We start from the raw sequence: 25,142 nt of genomic DNA, 5'->3' as shown, positions 1-25,142 counted from the left end.
CAAAATTTCTGATTGTTCCATAGATCTAAATGAGGTTTGTAAAAATCATATCAATATGCAATTTGTTCTAATTGCATTTCTCTTCTCTAACATTTTGTAATATTCAGACTGCATAAATCACATCTCCAACTGCAGGTCAATGTTCCTAATTAATATGAAGGATGTTGATGTAAAGTGATTGAATGCAACAGAAATGAAGGGATCTGGGATAGATTTTGGAACTTTTTGTTCACAGTAACTATTGAATAACATTTTTTATATATATAAAAATATTTGGTTTCCTCTAATGCCATAATTATCTGTGCAGTGCTGCAAATCTTTTTGTGTGGAGGAATACGAATGGGCTTAGCATGATATAATGTCCCACACTTTAGTAACCATTGCAGAATTTTATACCTTCAATTTATCACTAATGTAAAATTGCTTTCAATTAAGGAGTCTGCAAAATATACTTACACAAGGAGACCACATAACACAAGATACTATTGTCTCACTTTCTTATGGAATATTACATTAGTAAAGTTTGCTAAATCTAAAAAAGAGGCTATAAAGGAAAACATTAGGGGAACATTTCCTAAGACTTTTTTTATTTTAAACTAATCACACTAAAGTTAATTGAAGCAAATTGTGCATATCTCTTAATTTGTTGGTTTTTGGAATGTCATAAAGACAGAAAATACATTCTGTGTCAGCTTATATTTGTGCCATATTCTGCCTAAACTAATGAAAAATATATTGGAGAGTTGATGACTATGCCTCGCCTAGTTATCCTGTCTAGGGATGAGTGAACCCATGGACGTTCAGGTTCTGGTACCCGACCTGAACTTTATTCCAAAGTTCGGGTACGAGAACTCACGCCCCCCGATGAAGAAAGGGCGAAACGTGCGCTGGGGCGCGGAGGCAGCCACTCCACATACTACACTTTTGTTTGTAAGTATATTGGCCTCTCTGCTACGGCACTGGAGACTAAGAGTGCAATTGGGGGTAACAATATGAGATGAAATCTGTCCTTTAGGTTCTGCACTCATGCATGTATTGTCCATTTCTTGTCCATTATTTATTATAGGCACTTGTCACTTTATTTTTTATTATGGACTTTTGGACTATCTTTTAATCTAGAGGGAGGTATGTTTGATTGGATTCACACATACTTATATCGTGATGAAATTATTTCCCACAACTTTTCTTCCTTTGCACTCGTCACCTCAAAGTAGCTTGTTGCATAGCATTTGTATATCATTTAATATGATCTATAGGATTTTACATTCGGCCTCATTTGGTTGTAGTTTACTTATCTAGCCATATATTATGCACTTGGATTGATTGTGGAGTGTTTTTCCTCTTCTTGTGGCATTGTGTTGTTTTTAATTTTTATAACTGTGTATAATAAAGTATAAGTTTGGTTTACCTATAACTCTGGTCTCCTGGACCCTTTATTTAAAGGGCCCATTTGTCTATTTTGAACTTAAACCAGAACCTGAACCCCAATGGGGACCTAAAGTTGTGACCCGGACTTTTGACCCGGAAAATTCTCTCTCTCTCTTTCCCAGAACTCCAAACATTGCAACGGACTTCCAGGGAAAGTCCGTGTTTGGTGTTTAGCACCTGACAGTAACTGTCCCTTACGAACGCTGAACTTGTTTGGGTCCGCTCATCCCAATCCTGTCCACTTGCTACGACTATGAATGACAGCCAGGCTGCACATTTATGGCTGGGTATATTATTTTCCGAAATTCTTCGGCGTTTAAGAGAATATATATTTTGAAGATCCGTCCTAGTAAAATAGTCGGAGAACAGAGTAGTCTGGCACCACCCCCGGCCAGCTCTTCCCAGTGTTGCTGCAGGTGATTGACAGTTGACAGGTCTCTCCATTGTATGTACATAGGGAGAGACCTGCCAATAACCTGGGAAGAGCTGGCAAGGGGTAGGGCTGTACTAGTCTGCTCAACAGCTATGTTCCCTGGCCGGATCTTGAAAGTATATTTTATCTGAAAACCTGAAGCATTGTAGAGAATAATATACCTTGCTGCAATTGATCAGCCATGCTGCAATTCATGCTGCCTGCGGTTTGGGCTGCATGAATTGCCTGACAGTTTCTCTTTAATACTTTTCTCTCTTGGTTTAAATATACTGTACGCATATAGAACCAATAGCCCAGTAGTTCCATACATTGCTCAATTACGTAGTGCATTGTACACGGACCTAAGTGCAATATTTTCACATTAACTGTCATTTGGTTCCTACATAAAGGCACTATATGTCCACATAATATTCTTTAGTGTTTAGAGTGGGCCATAAATTGACTACATAAAAACTGAATTTAATGCCCATTTATAGCCTACAGTGCACATTCAGAACTTGTGAGACAGTCCCCATTACTAAGCTGTCACCTATCAACCAGGATTGCCAACCATCCAGAAATTCCTGGACAGCCGGTAAAAATAGGACACCTTTTTCCCCTTTCTGTAAAAATATTAGACGTGTCTGTGATTTTTTTTGAAGCTGGATAGAATTGTACAGATTTTTACTACTGTACTACTGTATGTCTTCACTAGAGATGAGCGTTGTTCGACTCAAACTGTTCGCCAATCTCAAATTCGAGCTGTTTTGGGCGGTGTTCGAGGTGATCGGCGAACACGAACGATTTGAGAAAAATTCGGCTGTTCGAGGTTATGTCCGATAACTGTTCGTGCACCAAAATCATAACTGGATTTTTTCTCCGTAATGATGAAAATTAATGCTAATACGCAGTTTGAGTGTACAGCGGGGCGGGGGGAGGGGCAGGGGATGGATCTCTGCAGGAATAATGAAGATCTCCATTTTTTTTTCTCTTTCCCGCATTTACAGTGGGGAGGTGCAATCTGTCAGCCTATCAGCAGCGCACACACGGAGCGAAGTGCTTTTTTTCACACAAGCAAGGGCATGTGTCATTGGCAGTGTATGTCACATGTCCTTGCCCTATAAGACCAAGCCATTTTCCCTGTCGCCACCATTTTCTCACTGCTGTAGCTGCGTGTTAGACGGCACCGCTGTTGCTGTGTGCGCTATACCTTGTTAATTTCAAGCCAATTTTCGCACAAATCTACAGATAGCTTTGGAGTAGGGAATAGTTGTGATTGCAGTCCTTTTAAGGACTAGGTTACAGCATTTACTACGACTTTTATCAGGCTGGTCTGAGCTCTTGAATAGATAGATTGTGGGAGTAAAGACTAATTGTAATTGCAGTCCTTTTCAGGACTAAGTTACATCAGTTCCTATCAGTTTTTGCCAGGCAGGTCTGCGCCAGTGCTGTGCAAGTTTTTTTCACAGCATTTGGCTGAATCTAGCAAAGCTAATCCTTTTTGGCCTATTGCAGAGTGTGTTAGTCAGTGGAGTAGCCTATCTGTGTTGCAAGCTACACCACCTGTGTATAGAATACCAATTTTTTTACTGCACCTAGTGAAGTAAAACCTTTTGGGCATAGCATCATTCTATTAGTCCATCTATACTGACCTCCATAAGGTTGCAAATTGAATATAATTTTTTTCTGCATCTAGCTCTGAAAAAATATTTGTCCTTCTAGCTGTGTGTGGGACTTGTTCTATTAGTCCATTTATACTGACCTCCATCAGGTTGCAAATTCAAAATAATTTTTTGTCTGCATCTAGCTCTGAAAAAATATTTGGGCTTCTAGCATTGTGTGGGACTTGTTCTATTAGTCCATCTATACTGACCTCCATCAGGTTGCAAATTAAAAATATTTTTTTGTCTGCATCTAGCTCTGAAAAAATATTTGGGCTTCTAGCAGTGTGTGGGACTTGTTCTATTAGACCATCTATACTGACCTCCATCAGGTTGCAAATTAAAAATATTTTTTTGTCTGCATCTAGCTCTGAAAAAATATTTGGCCTTCTAGCAGTGTGTGGGACTTGTTCTATTAGTCCATCTATACTGACCTCCATCAGGTTGCAAATTAAAAATAATTTTTATCTGCATCTAGCTCTGAAAAAATATTTGGGCTTCTAGCAGTGTGTGGGACTTGTTCTATTAGTCCATCTATACTGACCTCCATCAGGTTGCAAATTAAAAATAATTTTTATCTGCATCTAGCTCTGAAAAAATATTTGGCCTTCTAGCAGTGTGTGGGACTTGTTCTATTAGTCCATCTATACTGACCTCCATCAGGTTGCAAATTCAAAATAATTTTTTGTCTGCATCTAGCTCTGAAAAAATATTTGGCCTTATAGCAGTGTGTGGGACTTGTTCTATTAGTCCATCTATACTGACCTCCATCGGGTTGCAAACTGAATATAATTTTTTTCTACATCTGAAAAAATATTTGGGCTTCTAGCAGTGTGAGGGACTTGCTTTATTAGTCCATCTATACTGACCTCCATCAGGTTGCAAACTGAATATAATTTTTTTCTGCATCTACCTCTGAAAAAATATTTGGGCTTCTAGCAGTGTGTGGGACTTGCTTTATTAGTCCATCTATACTGACCTCCATCAGGTTGCAAATTAAAAATAATTTGTATCTACATCTAGCTCTGAAAAAATATTTGGCCTTCTTGCAGTGTGTGGGACTTGTTCTATTAGTCCATCTATACTGACCTCCATCAGGTTGCAAATTCAAAATAATTTTTTGTCTGCATCTAGCTCTGAAAAAATATTTGGGCTTCTAGCAGTGTGTGGGACTTGTTCTATTAGTCCATCTATACTGACCTCCATCAGGTTGCAAATTAAAAATATTTTTTTGTCTGCATCTAGCTCTGAAAAAATATTTGTCCTTCTAGCAGTGTGTAAGACTTGGTCTATTAGTCCATCTATACTGACCTCCATCAGGTTGCAAATTAAAAATATTTTTTGTCTGCATCTAGCTCTCAAAAAATTTTTGGCCTTCTAGCAGTGTGTGGGACTTGTTCTATTAGTTCATCTATACTGACCTCCATCAGGTTGCAAATGAAAAATAATTTTTATCTGCATCTAGCTCTGAAAAAATATTTGGGCTTCTAGCAGTGTGTGGGACTTGTTCTATTAGTCCATCTATACTGACCTCCATCAGGTTGCAAATTAAAAATAATTTTTATCTGCATCTAGCTCTGAAAAAATATTTGGCCTTCTAGCAGTGTGTGGGACTTGTTCTATTAGTCCATCTATACTGACCTCCATCAGGTTGCAAATTAAAAATATTTTTTGTCTGCATCTAGCTCTGAAAAAAATATTTGGCCTTCTAGCAGTGTGTGGGACTTGGTCTATTAGTCCATCTATACTGACCTCCATCAGGTTGCAAATTAAAAATATTTTTTGTCTGCATCTAGCTCTGAAAAAATATTTGGCCTTCTAGCAGTGTGTGGGACTTGTTCTATTAGTCCATCTATACTGACCTCCATCAGGTTGCAAATTAAAAATAATTTTTATCTGCATCTAGCTCTGAAAAAATATTTGGGCTTCTAGCAGTGTGTGGGACTTGTTCTATTAATCCATCTATACTGACCTCCATCAGGTTGCAAATTAAAAAATTTTTTACCTGCATCTAGCTCTGAAAAAATATTTGGCCTTCTAGCAGTGTGTGGGACTTGTTCTATTAGTCCATCTATACTGACCTCCATCAGGTTGCAAATTAAAAATAATTTTTTGTCTGCATCTATCTCTGAAAAAATATTTGGCCTTCTAGCAGTGTGTGGGACTTGTTCTATTAGTCCATCTATACTGACCTCCATCAGGTTGCAAATTGAATATAATTTTTTTCTGCATCTAGCTCTGAAAAATTATTTGTCCTTCTAGCAGTGTGTGGGACTTGTTCTACTAGTCCATCTATACTGACTTCCATCAGGTTGCAAATTCAAAATAATTTTTTGTCTGCATCTAGCTCTGAAAAAATATTTGGCCTTCTAGCAGTGTGTGGGACTTCTTCTATTAGTCCATCTATACTGACCTCCATCAGGTTGCAAACTGAATATAATTTTTTTATGCATCTACCTCTGAAAAAATATTTGGGCTTCTAGCTGTGTGTGGGACTTGTTCTATTAGTCCATCTATACTGACCTCCATCAGGTTGCAAATTGAATATAATTTTTTTCTGCATCTAACCCAGCCAATAGTTTTGGCCTAATACCACAGTTTGGCCACTCAGCTCTGCTCGGTTCCCATCCATTGTTTTTTTGTGCAAACAACTACAGAGTTGTGAATTAGTTAACCACCAAAATGAGTGGAAAAAGGCCTGCTGCTGGTGGAAAGGGGAATAGGCGTGTTGGGAAGGGGAAAAAAGGTTGTGTCCGTGGGGTAGGTGTTAAAGCAACAGTAACATCGGCAGAAGAAAGACCATCTTCCAGCCAAACTAAAATGTCTACTTCTTTTAGCGGACAATGTGATAAGATCCCTTTCTTACGGCCACGCCAATCGCTACAAATTCCAGATGAGGACAAAAACAGCAGGTGCTTCAACGGATATCAAGTGTTCCTTTAAGTGGGCTCTCCTCCACATCAACTTCAACATCACAAATACTCCAGTCCTCAAAAGTGTCACCCCAATCGCACTTGCTTCCTCACAGCTCCCAAATCTCCAGCTGCCCGTCTGAGTATGAGGTAGAACAGATGGTTGAGTCTGCAGAGCTGTTTACTCATACTATAGCCTGGGAATCAGAGGTCGGCTCCAGCGCTTCTGTGAATCCAGACGAGGAAATGATCTGCACTGATGCCCAGAATCTTTATGAGTCGGATGCAGGACCAGACGCTGAAGATTCTGACCATAATGTAGACCCTCATTCCCAAACTGTAACTCCTGTTGGTGGAGACAATGAGGAAGACGATGATGAGACTCAAATACCTGATTGGAGCGACAATTTTAGTTTTTTGTCAGGGCAGGAACAGGTTGGCTCTGAGGACGACGGGTGTGATAACGCACAGGGTGATGATGATGAGGTTGGAGATCCCACTTACTGTCAACCCACAGTCAGCCAAGAGATGAGGTCAGCAGAGGAGGTGGAGGAGAATGCTTGTGACGACGAGGTCAGGTTCCGCCTTCCTGGACAGAGATGTAGTACTGGAAGCCCGTCAACAACTGCATCCTCAAACACAACTCTGCCTCTCACCACAAGTCGTGGTGGCTCTTCAGGTCGCATGGGTGCTAAGCCTTGCATAGCCTGGGCATTTTTTCAGATCGATAAAGATGACCCAACTCGTGTTATCTGTAACATTTGTCAGCAAAAGATAAGTAGAGGCCAAAAAATACATAGTTTGAGTACTTCATGCATGAACCGGCACATGGACATGAAGCAAAAGTTGCAGTGGGAAGCTCACTGTGCTACAATGCGGCCTAGCCGGCCGGGCCAACCACCATCTGCCATATCTTGTGCATCCGCGGCCTCTTCATCCTCTGTGACTGGGGGGACAGCAGTCACACCTGTTTTGGGGCACAGACCTGCCACCTCTTTACCCGCAACAGCCAGCGTGATAGGCAGGTCATCATTTTCTTTGGAGGTGGTAACACCAGCTGGTGTTGAGCGCTGTCCGACATCGATAGCACCACCTTTGGATCAAGGCAACCTAACATGTCCGCCTGCATCTTCCTCACAGACCGGCAGTTTGCCGGGGACACCCTTATCAACCCCGCCTAAGCACAATAGCCAGCCCTCGGTCCCTCAGATGTGGACAAGTAAAAGACCATTTCCTCCTAGCCATGAGAAAGCTAAGAGGTTGAATTTCACCATCTGCAAGCTCTTGGCTACAGAAATGCTGCCTTTCCACCTGGTGGACACAGAGGATTTTCGAGACCTTATGTCCGTCGCAATGCCCCAGTACCAGATGCCCAGTCGACACTACTTCTCAAAGAAAGGTGTGCCTGCGCTCCACCAGCATGTCGCACACAACATCACCGCTTCTTTGAGAAACTCTGTGTGTGACAGGGTGCATTTCACCACAGACACTTGGACGAGTAGGCATGGACAGGGGCGTTACAGGTCGCTGACTGGGCACTAGGTAACTATGGTGACAGCAGGACAAGGGGCTGCTGTCCAAGTCTTGCCGTCCCCACGAGTTGTGCGTCAATCCTGGAGAACCAATTTCATGAATGGTTGTCTCCACTGGACCTGAAACCAGGGAAGGCCGTGTGCGACAATGCTGCAAACCTGGGTGCGGCCCTTCGCCGGGGCAATGTCACACACGTGCCTTGTATGGCTCACGTGTTGAACCTGGTTGTCCAGCAATTTTTAGCCCACTATCCCGGACTAGATGGCTTTCTGCAGAGGGCACGGTCGCTGTGTGCTCACTTCCGCCGTTTGCATCCCGCAGCTCAGCGACTTACATCTCTACAGAAGTCGTTGGGCCTGCCACTTCACCGGCTAAAATGCGATGTGCCTACCCGGTGGAATTCAACTCTGCACATGTTGCAGCGACTGTGGCAGCACCGACAAGCCCTGGTGCAATACGTTCTGACATATAGCCTGGGCCAACGAGATCCAGAGGTGGGGCAAATCACGCTGGAGGAGTGGTCTCAGATCAGGGACCTATGCACCCTTCTGCACAGTTTTGAAATGGCGACGAAGATGTTTAGTGCTGACGATGCCATTATCAGCATGACTATTCCGGTGATTTACATGCTGGAGCACATGTTAAACAGAATTCGGAGTCAGGTGGTGGCACAAGAGGAGGTGGAGGAAGTAGAGGAGGAGGAGTTGTATGCGGAAGGGCTAACATCTGCAAGGTCCAGACGGTCGGCAGCACCAAGGCGACAGGCATGTGAGGGTGGGGTCAGATGGTTTTACCAGGGCGCATGGTAGCAGCCAAACTAGTGAGGAAGGTGCAGGAGCCCAGGAAGAAGTGGAGGACGAACTGATGGAATACTCATCAGATGAGGGAGACCTTGATCACATTTCTGTTGTGCGAGGTTGGGGGGAGAGGACAGAGGAAGGAAGCATGATTGTTACCTCGCCACCAACACAACAGGGACTTGGTGCTCCTGGATGCGCAACACACATGAGTGCCTTCTTGCTGCAGTACCGGCAACATGACCCTCGAATTGTGAGAATTAGAAATAATCCTGACTACTGGGTTGCCACACTGTTAGATCCCCGGTACAAAAGTAAATTTGCAGAAATTATTCCTGCCATAGAAAGGGATGCACGCATGCAGGAGTATCAGCAGAGGCTGTTGCAGAATCTTACATGTGCTTTTCCACAAAACACCAGTGGTGCACGTAGTGAATCTCACAGTTCCAACTTGCCAACCGTGGGACCGTCGAGTGTTCAGCACTCAAACCGTAACAGAAACACAGTATCTGCTGGTAACATCAATTTTGCGGAATCATTTCACCACTTTTTTAGCCCATACTTTGCAAGGCCACAGGAGACAAGAAGTCTGACACATAGTCAACGCCTAGAGACGATGGTACAGGAGTATCTCCAAGTAAACATTGAAGCCATGACTATGTCACTGGACCCTTGCTCTTTTTGGGCTTCCAATCTGGATAAATGGCCGGAGCTAGCCACTTACGCCTTGGAGATCTTGTCATGCCCCGCAGCCAGCGTTCTGTCTGAACGTGTGTTCAGCGCTGCTGGTGGTGTGCTGACAGATAAGCGCACGCGGCTCTCCACTGATAATGTAGACAGACTCACGTTTATAAATATGAACAAATCATGGATCCGAAACGACTTTTCTACCCCTGTGTCATCCTGGGGAGAGTAAAAGCTTGATGATTGGTTAAAATCACCTCACCAACCATTTTAAGATTTCAAATTACTAATCATGTTTATCTGTATCTTGGCTGGAAAATTATTTGGGCTTTGTAGCAGTGTGAAGTACTGATTCTATTAGGCCATCTATACTAAGCTCCACCAGATTTAAAATTACTAATCATGTTTATCTGTATCTTGGCTGGAAAATAATTTGGGCTTTGTAGCAGTGTGCAGTACTGATTATATTAGGCCATCTATACTAAGCTCCACCAGATTTAAAATTAATAATAATTTTTAGCTGCATCTAGCCCGGAAAATAATTTTGGGGCTCCGAGATGCGCAAGACACATAAGTGCCTTCTTGCTGCACTACCTGCAACATGTCCCTCAGATTGTCAGAATTCGAAGTAATCCTGACTACTGGGTTGCCACACTCTTAGATCCCCCACACTCTTCGATCAACCTTTTCATTTTAATAAAGACCAAAAAAATGGTCATTTTTGAAATTATAAGCATTAGCAGGTTATTAGAAACTGAAATCAAACAGTTTCCAACTCAAAACTTTATTCTAGGTGATGTTACATTTGCACATAGGACCCCTTGTTCGAAAGGAGCTTCTGAACTCTCTCGTCCATTGAATTTATCAGGTTTTGGATGGTTTCTGCTTCAATTGTTTTGCATGAGGACAGAATACCTTCCCAGAGCTGTTGCTTAGATGTGAACTGCCTCCCGCCATCATAGACACTCCTTTTGATGATGCTCCAGAGGTTCTGAATGGGATAGAGGTCAGGGTAGCATGGGGGGTCACACCATAAGTTTGTCCCCTTTTATGCCCATATCAGCCAGAGATGCAGATGTGTTATGTGCAGCATGAGACGGTGCATTATCATGCATAAAAATGATCTTGCTGTGGAATACACGGTTCTTCTTCTTGAACCATGGCAGGAAGTGCTCTTTGAGAAACTCCACATACATTATGGAGTTCATCTTTACCCCTTCAGGGATCCTAAAGGGGCCGACAATCTCTCTCCCCATGATTCCAGCCCAAAACATTACTCCACCTCCTCCTTGTTGGCGCTGTAGCCGTGTTTGCGTGGGGTGTCCATCAGCCAGCCATCCTCCACTCCATCCATCTGGACCATCGAGCGTTGCACGGCACTCATCCGTGAACAAAACAGTTTTGAAATCAGTCTTCATGTAATGTTTGGCCCACTGGAGCCGTTTCTGCTTGTGTGAAGTGGATAGAGGAGGTCGACAGGATGGCGTATGCACAGCTGCAAACCTCTGAAGGACCCTGCATCTTGTTGTTCGGGGGACGTTGGAGGCAACAGCAGCTTCAAAAACTTGTCTGCTGCTATGACAAGGCTTTTTTGCCGCTGCTCTTTTAACCTGACGTAATTGCCTGTAGGAAAGAGTCCTCAATTTGCCCTTATCAGCACGCACACGTGTGTACTGTGAATCAGCTACATACTTCTTGATTGCCAAAACACTTCATCCTGATCATCGCACAATGTTGATTGTAGTCATGCCTTGACCTAAACACTCCACAATTTGTTGCTTCTCAGCAGTCTACACATCCTTTTTCTTTCCCATTTTGACAGAAAATGTAGGCTGCTTAATAATGTGGGACAGCCTTCTTAAGTAGTCTTGCCTTTCATTGGACACACCTGCCAAACTAATTAGCACAGGTGTCTGCAATTGCTTACAGTGATATAAAGAGCCCTGACACACATCACCATCAATGAGTTTAACTGACAAACAAACAAATTCTTCCCTTATCACTCCTAAACACTTTTTGCATAATAATTTGGAACACAGTGTACATGTGCTTTTCCACAAAACACCAGTGGTTCACGTAGTGAATCTTACAGTTCTAACTTGCCAACCGTGGTCTGTATGGAGTTGTTCAATAAAGGGCCCAAAATTAAGATAACATAGATGGGAGAGGTCTCTATGAATAGGAATTCCTAAGTATTTGATACCCTGTGAGGGCCAGGCAAAGGGAAAGTTGGACTGGATGGAATCCTGTATGGATTTGGGGAGGGAGACATCGAGGGCCTCAGACTTCGCTGCATTGATTTTAAAATTTGACCATGTAACAAAGTGATCTATTTCAGCCATAACAGCAGGGATGGATATATGTGAATGAGTGATATATACTAGGACATCATCAGCAAATAGAGAGCACTTGTACTTGGTGCCTCCCACCTCAATCCACCTAATATTGGAGTTATGGCGAATTGATGAGAGCAAGTGCTCCGTCACTAGGATGTATAAGAGAGGGGACAGAGAACATCCCTGCCTTGTCCCATTGGTGATTGTGAAAGGTGATGAAAATGTTCTGACGCGCCTCCTGGGCCTTGGGACACCCGGAGCCGGACCCTTTTTGGTGGATGCTGGTGGTTGTAGTCTCCATGGCGGCGACCCGGTTCCGTGGCTCAGAGCGGTCAAACCTGTGGCGGAACTATTTATGTGGTTTTGTTGTTTAAATGTCCGACTACGCCACCCGTGGATTGCGGTCAGAGTGAACCGCCGCTGCAGGGCAGACGGCTGAGGCTGGTGTTGTGGGTGCAGCAGAGCGTAGCATAACTCCCCACGGGAGGAGTATAGCCTCAGGGCAGTGTATGCGGAGGATGGGGGTGATGGTGCAGGGCAGCAGCAGTAACGACACAGAGTCAGTGATGCAGTCCAGGGCCTTTACTCAGTTCTTATTATCCAGACCACTTCTGCAGGTAACGGCTGCCCACGTCGTACTGTGCTCACCAGGTGAGGGGCTCAGACAACTCCCAGATAACTTTGGAGCGCTTCACAGGACCCCCTTTGTGTGTCCTTTGTCTGGCCTTTCTTACCAACCCTTCTGTCCGGCTGCCTCGGGCCTCCTCTTGGTAAACTTGGCGCCAGTTTCCCTGACCCTATGTGGTGCCTTCCTAGCGGGTGCAGCGAGGGGCTGCGCCACATAAAATGTCACAGCCTCCGGTTTCTAGCTGAGGGTCATTTCCCGCCTCCACTAGTTTCGGGGACCGGTCTCCCCCTTTGGCCTGACCCCTCCACGCAGGTGGATTCGGGCGTGCGGTGGCGACTCGCCCGTCCGCACCCCTGGGATCCCTTCGTTCCTCGTTCCTGGAGCCTTCTCCGCTCCTCTTCCTTCCTTCTCCCTCTTCCAGGCCTGGGCCTCTGTTACTAGGCCCGCCTCCGGAGCAGAGCTCATGCAGAGCCCCTGCTCCCTGTCACTTCTGCTCAGACTTCTCTGCACTGAACTAAGATGGTGCCCACCTTTTATACTCCCTTCTCAATGCACCCAGGAACTTCTTCCTCCCTGCTCCTGCACTACAGGGATCCCCTTCCTCAGTGTCCCCTCCCCCCACTCCAGCCAGGGACAGGGACTGTCGTGCCCATCTCAGGGGCATATTGGTCGCCCTGCCCCACGGCAATGTGGTGTAATGCATGCAGGTGTCGGGTCCTGATCCACACTCCATCCTTACCTGAGAGTGAGATATCACACCTCTGGGTGAGGTGCAATACCTCTGTAGCAACCGAGCCCTCAGGGTGCTACAGTTCCATTTATCTTCAGCCTAGGTGACGTATTGCGATACAGGGCCGTGATTTTGGCTATAAAAGGTTCCCCTAGACCCCTACCCCAAACTTTTTAAGAGAATAATATATGGCGTGCCAGGAGACTCTATGGAATGCTTTCTCAGCATCCAACGAGAGTATTGAATTACAAATTTTTAACTGCATCTAGCCCAGGAAATACTTTGTGCCTAGTAGCAGTGTCTGCTAGTCAGCGGATTATCCCGGCTGTTAAGCAAGCTACACCACCTGTAGTTTGGACACTTAATTTTTTCAAAGGAAATGCTTCGGGACCACGGGATACTCAGTGAAGAGCATCAGGAGGCACCCCAAGGCATAGGGGCTGGGACTGGCAGTAGGATGCCTTGCGGTGGACAGCCGAGCTCGATCCTTATAAAAGCTTTTTAACTGCAGCAGCTTTAGTGGACGCTACTGGAGCTGGAATTACGCGGCTGCTGGCATGAGAATTGCCCTCCACTAGATCCTTGTAAATGGATTTAAAGTGTATTCATTCAAATTAGAGAGACAATTTAAATTAAAAAGCTTAGAGCTGCCTCCACCACAGGGGGGCTCGCTCGACCCACCAGCGGACAGGCACCAGTATTGGGAGAGGGGGGCTGGCCGTCAGGGTTCACCGCGGCTCTGGCATAAACCCGGCGACACGGAGGTGGCACGGGCAGGAGCCGACTGGCCGTGTCAGCTTCTCACTTTTTGGATTTTAGAAGGGCATGACATGCCTATATCTGTGTCTCCCCCTCCTTTTACTCCTCCACCTCTTTTCTTTTCACATGACTATATGTACTTGTCAATTTTCCATGTGTTAGTTATGTCTTCTGAGCAGTTTGTCAGCTTTTGGACACCTTTGAAGGTGTTTTCTATGTGTTTCTGTTTGCCTGCCATTGGTTTTAACGGTGTTCGAAGGTGTTCGACGAACAGTTCGGCGAACACACGGGTGTTCGACGAACCGAACCGAACTCGAACACTACGGGGGTGGCTCAACACTAGTCTTCACCCTTTTACAATTCACAGTGAATGCAGCTAATGTCTTCCTATAGGATTTTTGGTGTGTATACATATATCACTTAGAATCATAATGATTTGTTATGGTCATCTAATGTGCCTGTAAAAAATAGTTAGCTGTCCTTAACTTTTTGAGAACCTGTCCAGAAAAAATAAAAAGTCAATTTGGCAATCCTGCTACCAACCTGTCACTCTGGTACTGCCTTTGTAGTCAGTCACCTGTTCAGGAACATTTTACTGCCCTCTGCTGGCAGCAGCTGGTAAATACTAATACATCATTACTATTAAAGGTTATCTATAAGCACATTTACAATATGGCAGCTTAAGGCTAAGAGCCCACGAAGCAGAAATGCTCCGGATTATTTTTGCATCTCTCTGGCAGGAAAAACGCATGCGTTTTTTACATGCGTTTTTCCTGCCAGGTAGATGCGTTTGTCAAGCGTTCTTCACATGCATTTCTGCATGCGGGTTATCAAGCGCTTTTCCAAGCGATTTTAGCATCACTTGGAAAGTGCTTGACAACTTGTTCACACTATATAAATCCATACAACCGGCATGGATTTTATATAGTGTGGCCAAGTTAATTGTTAAAAAAAAGAATAAAAATGGTAAAAAATAAAAAAAAAAACATTACACTCACCTTCCAACAGCCCCCGGTCTCCTTCTCCGGTGCGTCTGGTGTCTTGGGCGGCTCGCGGTAGTGTAAAAGGACATTCCATGACGTCATTTAATCACGTCACTGTATTAGGTGATTTGTCTTAACACTTTTAAAAAATTGCATGTAAGTGTCTTGCAAACCCCTTCATTTCCCTAGTCTATTTTCCTGCCTTCAGTTGCTTTGATATGGCTAGAGCTTTCGGTTCTGACCCAGAGTCAGATTACGGGATCAGCAATGAGGCCGAGTCAGGTGGGAAGGCTTTCTTCAATGAGAGCTTATCAATATCAGAATCTAATCATTCGGAGTACTGATGATGGTAGTAAAATGGTTCCCGCCAATCTCCTCCTCTGTGTGTTGTGCTTATCAGAACAGTAAAAGAGAAAGACACTACATAACGATGAGGACACCTGAATACTAGTAAAATATAATGTTTATTGAAGACCATAGACAACAATCTAAAAACAATTAAAATCAGTCAATACCATAGTACTAACCCCAGAGGCACGTGTGCCAAATGTATGCACCAGAATTATCATACAATTATAAAAGGTAATGTCAAAACAAGATCCCAATATATAAACAATTGCAGTCCAATTGTAATATTGTCAAAAAGCTAATGGTGACATGGAAAATATATGAGTAATGATAATAAATATATACATTCATATCTATTTGCAACACGTACTGTTAGATAACCTATAGCAACACAAATCAATGCCCTCACAATTAAGCAGTCATATAGTACAATAATAATCTAATCCATAAATAGAATCTGGTGCATACATTTGGCACACATGCCTCCGTGGTTGGTACTATGATATTGACTAATTTTAATTGTTTTTAGATAGTTGTCTATGGTCTTCAATAAACAAATTTTACTAGTATTCATGTGTGCTCATTGTTATGTAGTGTATTTTTCTCTCCTCTTTTACTAGTTGGTTATTCTACATGATGCAGCACCCTACTTTTTGATATTTTGTATATTTAGTGGTGCACCCAAACTTATCTATATACTAGTGCTTATCAGAACAGCCTCTTGCAACAGTTTATGCCCAGAGTTAGTGAGACTCAGGTACGGAGGTGACCTTTTCAGCGCTATCATTTGTACCCCAAATTAGTACATTGTGATATCAGTGTAGCTAAATAGACTGGGGAAAAGACAGGGTTTCTAAACCTGTTATATTGAATTTTTTATGGGAATGAAGACAAATAAAATAAATGAATAAAAATAAAATAAAAGTTTAGTTACTCTTTAAGACCACGGCCCCACTATCAGTATTCGGTCAGTATTTTTTCTCAGGAGTGGGAGCCAAAACCAGGTGAGGAACAATCAGAGAAAAGGTAGAATAGAAACAAGTCACCAATTCTGCATTTATCACCCACTCCTGGTTTTGGCTCCCACTCCTGAGAAAAAATACTGAAGGAATACTGATAGTTGGGCCATGGCCCAAGGGCTGCATAAAGTAGAGACAGAAACCCTGATTCTATTGCTTCATTACTTTCTTTCTCTCTTGCAACAGATATGAAATCCCTGGTTATAACAGATTCCCATTCATAATTTTATTAAATAATTATAAGGACCTCTCAAATTCAGCATTAGAAAAGGAACAACTGTGACAGCATCCAAAATCCTGACTTCTAACAGGATGAATATTCTAGTTATATATCTTTTTTTTCTCTTTACAAAAACTGGAATTGCATCTGCAGAATACTATTAGTTGCATCCAAGTGATAGAAAGTGACCAACGTGTCTAAGACGTCCGATATAACAAGAGTAAGTGTAGAGTAGAATGGCATCTTATAGTTTCTATTACTATGTTCAAAGTATATTCCCACGTCATTAGCATTCTGCCAGCACTATAAATGCTGGAAGTTACCTCCCTTCCCCGCAAACAATGCGCGTGCCTCCAACTGAACGCTCTCCTCTTTGTTATGTCTGCATAGAGTTTCACAGACAGGAGAGAAGGAGTAGGAGATCTTCACAGACAGTAAAGCAGGAGTAGGAGAACTTCCAGTAATCTCTCTCAGTGTATCTGCTGCTAGTGATAGCACTTTGAGAACAGAATATAGACCGTTACACTAAACGAGGACAACTAATGGCAGTCACTTTGGACTCGTTTTTGGGGGATTAACAACATAATTTTTTAAAAAGTGATTCACAGATTGTCTATATAGCCATTTATCTAATGAGATCAAGTTATTTGAAAGCAGTGAATGTTCAAAATTGAGTATTTCCCATAATATTTAGCTATAAGATTGGTAAATCAAGTAAGACTCTGTTATACCCTATCCAGTCTGCAGAACATATTAGCCTATACAGTATCAGGGAAAGATCGAATTATAGGGATACAAACCCAAGCAAGTTGTAACATCATGCTTTTTAACTAAATACAGTTGTGTTGAAGAGTAAAAAGAAATAGTTTTGGAATGGTCCTTTAGGTTAAAGGGAATTTGTCACCCCCCTGGGAGTTATCAGACCTCTACTATGGGCATACAGGTTATAGAAAAGTAAATCTACACATACCTGTATGGCCCATAGTAGAGGTCTGATTGCAGAGAAATGTGTTTTTATAAACTCCCTTTTGCACAGGCTTGGCGTCCCCCCGACACCAAGAAATCCACGCTTAACTGTTTATTATTCCCCGAAATCCCGCCTATGTGCTTAGTTACCATATTCCCCCCCTCCCCTGCACGTCACAGGGCCCCTCACATAGAACGCGCTTTGCTTCCTCCCAGCCCCTCTCTCTGTGCACTGCGCCGCAGAGTTCTATTGTGCAGCACCAGGAAGTGACAGTGACTCCCCAGCGCCTGCGCAATAGAACCCTGCGGCGCAGTGCACATTGATTCGGGGCCGGGAGGAAGCAAAGTGCACTCTATGTGAGCGGCCCTGTGACATGCAGGGGAGGGGGGGAATACGGTATCTAAGCAGATAGTCGGGGATTTAGGGGAATAATAAACAGTTAGATGGGGATTTCTTAGTGTCCCCTGGACGCCAAGCCTGTGCAAAATAGAGTTTATAAAAACACTTTTCTCTGCCATCAAACCTCTACTATGGGCCATACAGGTATGTATAGATTTACTTTTCTATAGCCTGTATGGCCATAGTAGAGGTCTGATATCGCCCAGGGGGGTGACAGATTCCCTTTAAGTTACCAAGATGGGTTTTTGATGCTGCATATTTTCACTGCATGAAAAATCCAGCATTTTACTATTCCAGCAAAATGGATGGTATTTATATAAATCTCATGCCCATGGTGCTTTTTTATTACTCCGCGCAAACTGACCTGCGGTGCGTGTGTGAAATCCGTAAAATGACAATTTCTCTTGAAAGTGTGATGATTTTTATGTGTAGATATTCCCCATAGAATTACATTAGGTGGTGGAATCGACAGCTAACAACACATATGCATTTTTAGTGTGTTTCAGTAAAGATTTGCCAAAGCCAAACACCAAGAAGTATCATAAGTAAGAGGCAAGAAGAGACAAAAACAGCAGCAGCAATAACATGATAATAAACACATGGGAAAAAAGCACTAAAAACACAATGACAAAAATGTAAGTAACCTAGTGTACTAATTTAATAGCTGTAAAAATGCTGCAGAAAATCTACATCAGATGCTCATTATGGGAACTTAGCTGTAAGAAAACTTATCACAGAGGGAATTTCTGTATGTTATACTATGCCATATAAAACTTAGATGCCACCTATATTAAATTTGCCAATGGAAACCATAACTGAGCAAATTTGTTTGAGGCAAAGTGAATTTGTCTCTAATTTTAGAAAAAAATGTAGATTCTAATAAATCCAATTTTTTTTGCAATTTGCTTTTTGGTGGCCGCCATTTTACTGAATTGCAGAAAACCGGTAAAGGGATTAAAAAGAAGAAAATGATACTCACCTTGTCACTCACCTGCCCTACCACCACTGCAGAACACTTTCTATTCCTCCACTCATCCAGCCATTTTTTTCCCTCTGGCAGGCTGTTCGGGCATTCTCACTCTGTACCGAGGCTTCCACCGCTGAGTAGTCGCCCCGAGAGCATAATAAGGAACATTGTAGTTGCATTGAATAACTTCACTGTGAATAGAATTTAGTTGCTATGCTAAAACTAAAACCATACACTGAGTTTAAAAACTTAGAAAAACAAGCAAATTAATTTTCAATGTTACAGAAAAAACTGACCGACACTTCCATAACAAGAAATAGGTGTGAACAGGTGCTCACTAGGAGCAGCTATCTCCATATACAACTAACAAACAAAGTAGCACACTGTAACAATAAGTATGCGAACATGAAATATATGAAATTTTAATAGCATTACAGCTGCAGAAAATAGAAATAAATGAGAAATCTTAGCGCATAACTGGGTCAATTCATGTGTACCTGATAGCCACGTTAAGGCGTTTCTCAAAAATACCAGGACCCTATCAATATGAATACCTCTCTAAGTGACTATATCTGCTTGTGTGTGGGATAATAAGATCCTGCTACAATTAAAATCGCCTGTGACATAGAGGCGGAGTGCTCAGTCAAAGCTTATACATAGAATCCCACACACAAGCAGACATAGTCACTTAGTGAGGAGTTCACATTGATAGGGTCCTGGTATTTTTGAGAGACGCCATATATTTCATGTTCGCATATTTAGCGTTACAGTGTGCTGCTTTGTTTGTTAGTTGTATATGGAGGCAGCTGCTCCTAGTGAGCACCTGTTCACACCTATTTCTTGTTTTGGAAGTGCCATCAGTTTTTTCTGTTTCTATGTATAAGCTTTGACTGAGCACTCCGCCTCTAGGCCACAGGCAATTTTAATTGTAGCAGGATCTTATTTTCCCACACACAAGCAGATATAGTCACTTAGAGAGGTATCACATAGATAGGGTTCTGGTATTTTTGAGAAACGCCTTATCGCGGCTACCAGGTACATATGAATTGACGAATTTATGCGCTAAGATTTCTCATTTATTTCTATTTTCTAGAGCAGTAACACTATTCAAATTTCATATATTTCATGTTCGCATACTTAGCGTTACAGTGTGCTGGTTTGTTTGTTAGTTAAAACTTTTTGTTAGGCGGAGGAGAGTAAGAGGATCACTATTTTATATACATAATAACATACAATTCCTATATTGTCATTTTGTCTTCATGGATTTACAGACCATGAAATAGTCCATGAACATTCTTTTCCAGGGCTTTTGGATTTTGGGGTACTAAAATGCATTTTTGGGTGACAGACTGTAGCATCGGCGTCTCTGCCTCCAGCCGGGCAGAGACGCTGTTTCCCTCACTGCCGCGGTCCAGGTCCAGCGTCCTCCCGCTCCCCTGCTGCTTTGGCACGCTCTGCGCACAGCTTCCCGGGCTCCGTGCTTTGGGTGCGCGAGCGCGCTTCCTCCCTCTTAAAGGGGCTGCGCGCGCCATCCTATAGAGTCCTATAGGACTTCCCCTATATTTGGCACTTCCTCCAATATGGAGGTGCCTGTGCAAGGTTGTTGTTCCGTGTGCTAAACACTTGCTCCAGCCCTCAGGTCCTGCTGCCTGTCAGTCCTGCCTGCCAGCCTTTTGTCAGTCTAGCCCGCCAGCCTGTCTAACAGTTCTGTTCTCTAGTCTGCCTACAGTCATGCCCGCCAGCCTGCTTACCTGGAGCACCTGTCTGTAACCTGCCGTGCCAGCCAGTCTGCCTACCCGGAGCACCCTTCTGGCTATCTGCCGAATCAGCCTGCTTATCTACCCGGTCCACCCATCAATCTTCCTGCCATGCTCATCCACTGTACCGGTCAGTTCCTGCCATCTGACCCGTGGGAATCACCTTCTCTCACACAAGGTCGGTCCCAGAGTGACACCTGGTCCACCTGCCCAGTTCCTCCCTGGTTCACGGAGTCGACTAAGCCGCCATGTGACCTTGGTCGGGCTGTGTAGGCACTTAGTCATGCCCCTCTAGTCCCTCCTTGCACCGAAGCACAGAGGTTCTACCACCCGGACCCGTAGCATAGACTCATTTTAACCCTTACCACTGAAGCCTGTTTTCACCTTTCTGACAGAGCCCCCTGAAATCTGACATTTGTCACTTTATGCGGTAATAACTTTGGAATGTTTCTTTCAATCCTAGTCATGCTGAGATTGATTTTTCATTACACACTGCACTTTATGTTTATAGTGAATTTAGATTAATACAATTTTATGAAAAACATTGGAAATTTGGCAAAAATTTTGTCAAATTAGCAATTTTCAAACTTTTAATTTGTATGTGCTTATAACAAATAGTCATGTCACACAATATAGTTAAAGAAGCATTCCCATCCAAATTTTTATCCTCTTTATACATTGCATTAATATTATTATTAATATTATATAGCACTATGTATTTACAATTGCTCATTTTGCCCTTCTACACAGTTAATTCTTCTGTTTTCCATTAGGTCTATGACATCAGATTATTAAAAACTTACTAGCTCAATCCTTCTAAGCTCTATTTAGAAACAGGTGGTCAATATTCTCATTGCAAAACTCCCTGGCAGGGATAGGAGCGGAGCAGCTGGGTCAGGAGTTGAAGAGATGAATGATAAATATAGGAACAATATACTTAATGTTTCTACATAGAGCAGATAAAAGACAAGAATTATCTGGGTAGAAAGGCAAAATGAGCAATTGTAAGTACACAGTGCTATAAAATATGATGATTGCAATATATTAAGAAGAGGATAAAGACTTTGTTGGGAGTGCTTTTAAAAAGCACCACTCTTAGTTCCCTTCCCCTTGTATTACACTCACCAGCCGTCATCTTCATCTGTTATCAGCACCGCTCCAATCATCTCGTACAGTTTGTGACCTGTCGGAACGCTCCAGTATTTGCTTTCGCAATCCAGAAATCACAACTCAGTGTAAGGCTCTGTGATCCAGAAAGAGACTCTCACAGACTTACATTGAGAGATTGTGACCATTTCCTCTGATTTCCTGTTAGTTAGAAGTTGCGGTCACAAGTTGGCGGTGCAGGACCAAAGTGGCTTCGGGAAGAACAGAAGACAGAGGCGCTTTAAGAGCTTGTCTACTTCTCAGACAATCCTTCCTCAATTCATGTTTCCCCTTTTTAAAATAACAATATTTATACTCTGGTGGCGGCACCATTCCAGCGGCGTCAGCACTATCTCTCCCAGCAATCACTTAACAGTGTGACATCATGTGAACCCTACTGCCAATCTGTGGCCATTTTGCTTCCCCCAACTGTATATGATACATCCAAGGAAGGCGAGCAGCAGCACACACTTCTTCTGGTTGTTATCAATTTTTCCAAAAGCAGGGAGAATGAAGCAGCCGCTGATTGGCTGCAGGGTTCACGTGATGTCACACTGTTACATGGTTGCTGGGAGAGCCAGTGCAGGCACCACTGGAATGGCGCCAGCACCATACGTGAATAGTAGATAAACCTTTTAAGTATGATATAAAGATCAGGAAACTTACATTCGTGGCACCACTCCATCGGTGAAATAAAAAAAATGCTGGAGTTGAACTTTAATAAATGACATTTTCAATTTGTCTACCTTAAATCAGAATCATTTTTGAAACGCCTTTTTATTTTGTTAGGATGTTAGAAGGGTTAAACGTTTAGCAGCAATTTTCCTTTTATTAACATGTTTTGCAAAATCTATTTTTTACTGACCAATTCAGGAGTACACCGACCTTTCTGGACTCACAGATGCTTCATGCAAGTTAATAACATTAATAAGAAAATTTAAAATTATGTTTTTTTTCCATGAAAATATTCACGAGGGTAGCATTAGAAATTGTGCCACTTAATATGTTTTGCAGTTTCTCTTGAATACACCGATACTCCATATCTGGTTGGAAACTATTCCTGGGGCGCATGACAGGACCTTTTTCACTTAGGGGTGTTCTCACTTTTGTTGCCAGCGGTTTAGACAGTAAGGGCTGTGTGTTGAGGTATTTAGCGGGCACACCAAATTTACAATGTTGTACAAGTTGTACACTGTCTACTTTACATTGTATCAAAGTGTCAAATCGACAGTGTTGTCCAATGGAAAGATATAATAAGATATTTACCAAAATGTGAGGAGTGTACTCGCTTTTGTGAGATACTGTATGTGGTCAAAAACTACTGTTTGGACACATGGCAGGTGTTGGAAGGGAAGAAGCCCTATTTGGCTTTTGGGGTGCAAATTTGTCTGGAATAATTTGCAGGTGTCACTTAAAAGGATTGTCTGGGATTTTTATATTGATGTCCTATCCTTAGAATAAATCATCAATATCTGATTGGTGGGGGTGTGACACCTGGCATTCAGCAGTTCCTGATGCCTGGATATGCTGAGTTGCAGAGCTGAACAGCACCGCTCTGTCAACTGCATAATGGCCGTGCATCCGCACCTATTAATTTGAATAGCTGCTCTTCTGTACCCATCCGCGGACAATATTGCATTGGTGTGCAGCTCTGCAAATCAGCACATCTGTCTGCCAATGTCACAAGGAACAGCTGACCGGATGTTGTATATCTACCGATCAGATATTGATGACACATCCCAAGGATAGACCATCAATATAAAAGTCCTGGATAAATCTTTCAAAAAGCTCTCAAGGTGACAGACCCCACCAAAGTAACATCATTTCAGAAACTACATTCCTTATGTATTAAGAAATACATCTATGGGAGTACTGAGCATTTTGAACCCACAAGTGCTTCAATGAATCTTATAATGCTGGAAAGTAAAAATCATGTTTCATCCACTAAAATCTTATTTTAGGCTATGTTCCCACTATTTTGGTGACTTATGACCCTATATGGAGTCATACACTTCTGATTGGGCACATAACAATAACATAGTTCAGAAGAAAAGGAGTGCCATTTGGCTTTTAGGATACAGAGTTTCCTGGAGTAATATATGGATGCCATTTTTAGAAACCATAAGTTACCAAAGCAGCAGAAATCCAAAAGAGTGACCCAATTTTGCAAATTTCACGCAGGGAAATCATCTGTGGGAGTAGTGAACATTTGGTCCCCACTAGGGTTTCCCAGATATTAGTGCACAGTGAAAGTTCCAAACATGCTATTATACACTGTGTTCCAAATTATTATGCAAATAATATTTTCTCAGATTTTCCCAAATTACCTATATGAATTGCAGTCATTGTAATTTTCCAGTCAAATAACTATTAGAGTACAATTGAAAGGTTTTTGTACAAACTGCCTATGATAACAGTATATTTTTAAAAAAATAAAAAACTCAAACTGCACTCAAAATGCATGCTCCAAATTATTATGCACAGCAGAGTTTTCAACCTTTTCATTTTAATAAAGAACAAAAAAAATGGTCATTTTTGAAATTATAAGCATTAGCAGGTTATTACAAACTGAAATCAAACAGTTTTCAACTCAAAACTTTATTCTAGGTGATGTTACATTTGCACATAGGACCCCTTGTTCGAAAGAAGCTTCTGAACTCTCTCGTCCATTGAATTTGTCAGGTTTTGGATGGTTTCTGCTTTAATTGTTTTGCATGAGGACAGAATACCCTCCCAGAGCTGTTGCTTAGATGTGAACTGCCTCCCGCCATCATAGACACTCCTTTTGATGATGCTCCAAAGGTTCTCAATGGGGTTGAGGTCAGGGGAGCATGGGTGCCACACCATAAGTTTGTCCCCTTTTATGCCCATAGCAGCCAGAGATGCAGAGGTGTTATGTGCAGCATGAGACGTGGCATTATCATGCATGAAAATGATCTTGCTGCGGAATGCACGGTTCTTCTTCTTGAATCATGGAAGGAAGTGCTGTTTGAGAAACTCAACATACATTATGGAGTTCATCTTTACCCCTTCAGGGATCCTAAAAGGGCCGACAATCTCTCTCCCCATGATTCCAGTAGCCGTAGCCGTGTTTGCATGGGTGTCCATCAACCTGCCATCCTCCACTCCATCCATCTGGACCATCGGGATCATTTCATGCATGATAATGCCCCGTCTCATGCTGCACATAACACATCTGCATCTCTGGCTGCTATGGGCATAAAAGGGGACAAACTTATGGTGTGGCACCCATGCTCCCCTAACCTCAACCCCATTGAGAACCTCTGGAGCATCATCAAAAGGAGTGTCTATGATGGCGGGAGGCAGTTCACATCTAAGCAACAGCTCTGGGAGGGTATTCTGACCTCATGCAAAACAATTAAAGCAGAAACCATCCAAAACCTGACAAATTCAATGGACGAGAGAGTTCAGAAGCTCCTTTCGAACAAGGGGTCC

The 25,142-nt window shown here is 42.7% G+C and overlaps 1 long non-coding RNA gene across 1 annotated transcript in view; it reads right to left on the bottom strand.

Annotated features, from left to right (window-relative positions):
* Positions 1–25,142, bottom strand: part of LOC141252915 (uncharacterized) — a 74,422-nt gene that overhangs the window by 38,219 nt on the left and 11,061 nt on the right. Inside the window, exons 2-3 of the long non-coding RNA XR_012314150.1 lie at positions 21,666–21,898; positions 18,796–18,974 (exon numbers count right to left, since the gene is read on the bottom strand). This is a non-coding gene — a long non-coding RNA (uncharacterized lncRNA). The remainder of the gene's footprint in view (positions 1–18,795; positions 18,975–21,665; positions 21,899–25,142) is intronic.

This window comes from Phyllobates terribilis, unplaced genomic scaffold, assembly GCF_046119375.1.
Source record: "Phyllobates terribilis strain yellow unplaced genomic scaffold, ASM4611937v1 Scaffold_2__4_contigs__length_985480577, whole genome shotgun sequence".
NCBI classification, from domain to species: domain Eukaryota; kingdom Metazoa; phylum Chordata; class Amphibia; order Anura; family Dendrobatidae; genus Phyllobates; species Phyllobates terribilis.
Note: the sequence above shows the minus strand (reverse complement) of the source record. Positions and strands in the feature narration are given on the sequence as shown.